Here is a 4,753-nt window from a genome sequence, read left to right on the forward strand (position 1 = left end):
ATGAAGGAGGCAGCAGACTAATCTGAATTCATGCTTGCTGCATTTCCAAGAGGGATTTTGTGGGAGAGGAGGTGCAGCTGCTATTGGAATGTCCCAGATCTTTGGAGGCAGCCTGCAATATGGCTGGTGAGTAAGAGGTGCCAGCAGTGTTCCTGTGTGCACAGAGGCACTGGAAGACAAAAAACAGCAGAGGCTGGGGGCTGTGTGGGTTTGGCAAGGCCAGGTTTTTAGGAATGCAGGTGTGTTGGCAGCCAGGTGTGAGGGCCTGAGGAGAGGCTGCCACACATCCTCCCAAAGGGTCTGGAGGAAGGAGCAGGACACATCTAGGCAAGACCTGGTGCAGGGTTGGGGCAGGAAGTCCAGTTCACAAAAAGGGAGCTGTGGAAACAGAGAACATAACATTGCGAGATCAGAGACAATGTTTGGAGCTGGGTTTTGAGCTGATTTTAAGTGACAGAAATGAAAAGTAAGAAAGTTAAAAAGGAGACATTTACTTTTGCCATGACCAATGAGATGCTGGTTAACAGCTAAAAGTTTAACTACTGCCACTAGGTATATTGGGTGTAGTCATGAAGGTATAATAATGACATATTATATTAGGTATAATATATTATATTGATAATAAAAGTTGCTATGTCTGGAAGTCAATGTGTATGACAAAGTTGTATAATCCTCACAACACAGACACATGAGTTCCTTGCTGCTCCTTTCTGTCAATGTGTTTTAGTCCAGAGACAACCCTCTATTGTATAAGAATATTTCAGGACTTATATCCACTGAAGAACTGTGCTCCATGCAAAACCACCACCAAAGGCTGTTAGATCCCATGGATTGCATGTTCAAGGATTCCTTTTGTATGTGGCTGCTGCAGATTTTGCCTCGTTTAAAGGTAGTTTTAAACTTCTGAACAGTTAACACCTTCAACAGGTTCTGCATTGCCGCCCAAGCATATCTACAAATCTGTGCAGCAACAGAGCAATTCAGGCCCTCGAGCAAATTGAGGTGATGAACAGGCTGCTGGGAAAGCTCCCAGCCCATGCACAGCCCGTGCAGCCAAGCTCCTGCGCCTTTGCCAGTCAGGAAAACATCAACATCACTCCCTGGCACTGCCTGTCTGGGAGCACACCCTAAATGTGTATTGCCTAAATACCCTGAATCTAGTGTGCTCAAGTACTTCTTTAGAGCCCACTATTAAATAGATCATGAATACCACAAGTAGTAAATGACAGACTATAAACAAGGCTCTCAAATTAAACTGCATTTACCAAATATAAATTATGTTGCTAGAGAGAGTTCACCCACGAACTAACTCAGAGATGTCTGGCTGGTTTCCATCAATGGCTGCAGAAGGAACAGAAAAGTAAAAGGCCGGTAAGAAGTTACCCATAAATAAATGTGTTAGCATTGACATTAATCTTCAGCTAAATTATGATCTGTTAGGAACACAGAAACAGGAGTGACCTTTCGTCTTCTCCAAGCCTAGTCCTCTACTCTTGCAGGGAACCAAATAAAACAAACCATTTTATATACTGATGATATTTCATTTTTGAAGTCAGGAAGCTGCTCAATCAGCATCTGTTAGAATCCCTATCTTTTTGGGATAAAACCATGGAATGCACACTTAGGAATTGTTTGTAGGTAGTGGATATAAATTCCACTAGAAAAATGTTAAGCTCAGCCCCAAAAGATGGCAGATGTACAGTCTCATGCAATCTTAATTATGCTGGCTTGTGTATGTATTCTTTACATAAATGATGCATAGGTTATGTGACAAAAACAGTATGAAGTTGCATAAGCAAAGTGTCTTTATTAATGTGGACAAAAGATGTCTAACTTTTGACAGTTGACATTGCAGCAAGTTTTCTACAGTAGTTTATTTTTGAAGGTAGAAAAAAAAATATTCTCTGTCATGTGTCCCTGAGGTGACAGATCTTCAGGCTTGGAATGATGAATCTTTAGTGACAGACATTTAATGTAGGAACTACAGAGCTAGTGCCACAGTAATTATAAAAAATGCCTGGTGTCACAGGGGGTCGTTGCCTCCCGCAGTGGTCTGGCAGAAATGCCAGCCTGAGTGACCCCTCTTCCCCACCAGCTGCTGCCAGCAATCCTGGGCTCAGCTAGGGATGCTGGTGATCCAGGGGTGAGGGCTTCTCCCTATCAGTCACTGAAGAAAGATATTTTGTATACAAAGCTGACAAGAGACAAATTTCCTAATGAATGTCTGGAAAGTGAGACCTTGCCTGCCTGAAAATGAGACAACTGCTGAAGTGGAAAGTGGAAACTGAAATGTAACCCTGTGTGACAGACTGTCCCTGAGATGTTCTTTGAAAAGACTGTGTAAATGTTGGTGCAAACCTCCTGTGCCTCATATATCCCATATATATATTCTCCCTGACATCTTCCCTGTGACAAAGTTAATCATAATGTTGCTGTGCAGCTGCCAAAGTGGCCCGATGACCTGACTGAACATGAAGCTTACTTTATGCTCCAGCTTTCAGGCTTCTCACCAAATCTTCTTTTCTCTGTGCAGAGTCACCTGGACAAAATACCTTGGCATTTTGTACCATGGCAAAAGACCTTTCAGTACTCTCTTGGTGTTTCTGTACAGGCCCTGTTCAGCTGATACTGTGAAATTAATCTAAATTTACATAAATACTATCAACAACCACTCTTTATTTCATTTGAATCATAGAATGATTTGAGTTAGCAGGGACCTTTAAAGGTCATCTAATCCAACACCCCAGCAATGAGCAGGGCCTAGATCAGGTTGTTCAGAGCCCCACCCAATCTGACCTCAAATATTTCCAGAGATGGGGCATCCACCACTTCTCTTGGTGTTGCCACCCTCATAATAATAATAAAAAAATATTTCCTCATATCTTATCTGAGTTTACACTCTTTTAGTTTAAAACCATTATTCCTTGTCCTACTGCTACAGGCCCTATTAAAATTTTTCACCTCATCTTTCTTGTAAGTCCCCTTCACTTTTTGAAAGGCTGCAATAAGGCTGCTCTTGAGCCTTCTCCAGGCTAAACAACCCCAACTCTTTCAGTGCAGTCTTAAGTGCCAAGATCTTGATATTTTCCCTTCCAAAAGAACTTTGGTATTTCCTGCAATTGCAAGTTGTCCCTTTTCATAATAGCTTTGGAAAGCATGCAATAGAGAGGATTTATTCCTATTTCCTTGATAATTCAAGCACCTAAAATTACTCTTGCAAACTGATATACCAACCAGTTCCTAGGATTTCAAAATTTGCTTAGATCTGTAAGACAGAGTTATCCATATTACACCTTCAGCTGAATCTGCTACTTCATAGAAATAAAAATCCACACAAGAACTGTCACTGGAAAACTTGCAGAGCCTCCACCCTTCCCCAAGCTGAAAATTTCACTCTTCTCTTTTTTTGTCTGTCAAGTTTTGCTCTTGGCTTATTTATCAAATGACAATATGGTTTCTGGCTTTATATAAAAAATGTCTGTGATGAGCCATAGACCTCTCCTCCCCTGGTTTTTCTGATACTGAGGTACCAAATGTAAATATAGTATTAACAGTATTCCCACATCTTAGGAATTTAGGAAATCATTAGGAACTAAGCTTACATTCTTTAATTAACTTCTTTTTGGTCTCTTTGCTAGTTTTACCTCAAGTAATGTCATATTTAGTACAAACCTTCATATTTCAATTTAGCATTTAGCAGAGACCAGACATGATGCATTAATCATAAAAGCAGTAGAGCTTTTCAGTATGGCTTTTCTAAATTTCCTTCTGGTGTTTCCATTTGTCAGTTTGGGTAATTCTAATATCAGTTTCTACTTGCCTCTTCTCTTTATAGGAATACAAACTGATATAAAATAATTATTTTTTTAAATGTTTTACCTTCTATTGTTCAAAGTCAGTTGCTTATTTGCCAGCTTAAGAAAAATATTAAGGAGAATGGTGCTGATCTATCATTACTTGAACTGTTTTGCATCATAATATAAAATTATAAATTAGATGATTACTGCTAAATTGCAAACATTCCTATAACCTAAGAGATCTAATAAATATCAAGCAGGATGCTTGAAATATTGATAATGTGAGCAGTCCTTCATAGTACAAGACTCCTAAAAGATTGTTTCAACACTCCCAGTGAAGCATCCCAGGGTCTATTGACCAACATCAAGCACTTACAATGACAGCACAGTGTTCACACAGGAGCGGTAGAAATGGCTAAAGTACTGATCAGAAGACTGGATTCTAAAAAACCCATTTTTAGCAAGTGCTATATCCCTAATAGGGCATTTTAAACATAATAGTCCAAGATAAATACTCAACTCTAAAAGGAACAGGAGCATAAAGTATGGAGTAGAAGGCCCTAAAATAAAAAAAGGCAGAGCCCCTGAACTGGCAGCGGGTACCTGTGAATCAGACAGCCCCACGGCCAAATCTTCAGCAGCAGACAGAGAAGAGAGGAGAGGAGCAAGGCACCTCAGTCTCTGCAGGTCAGCTCCTGAGCTCCAGCACAGGGCAGGGCATCAGCAAGGGCCACAGGGTGCTATTCTTATCTAGATAGCTGTAAAAGCTAATACAGATCAGCTAGCCAGTCTTGGTGTAATCTAAATCAGCAAATCTTCCAGTGGATACTATTATGAAACAAAATTACAAAGCAGATTCCCTTAGCTTTGGTGGATGTGAGAAATAAACCTGAGATTATTGTGTTGTCCTTGTGAGGGAAATAGGAGAGCAGCTAGGAAATTTTGTCACTAAAATG

The sequence above is a fragment of the Taeniopygia guttata genome, chromosome 9, assembly GCF_048771995.1.
Source record: "Taeniopygia guttata chromosome 9, bTaeGut7.mat, whole genome shotgun sequence".
Lineage (NCBI taxonomy): Eukaryota > Metazoa > Chordata > Aves > Passeriformes > Estrildidae > Taeniopygia > Taeniopygia guttata.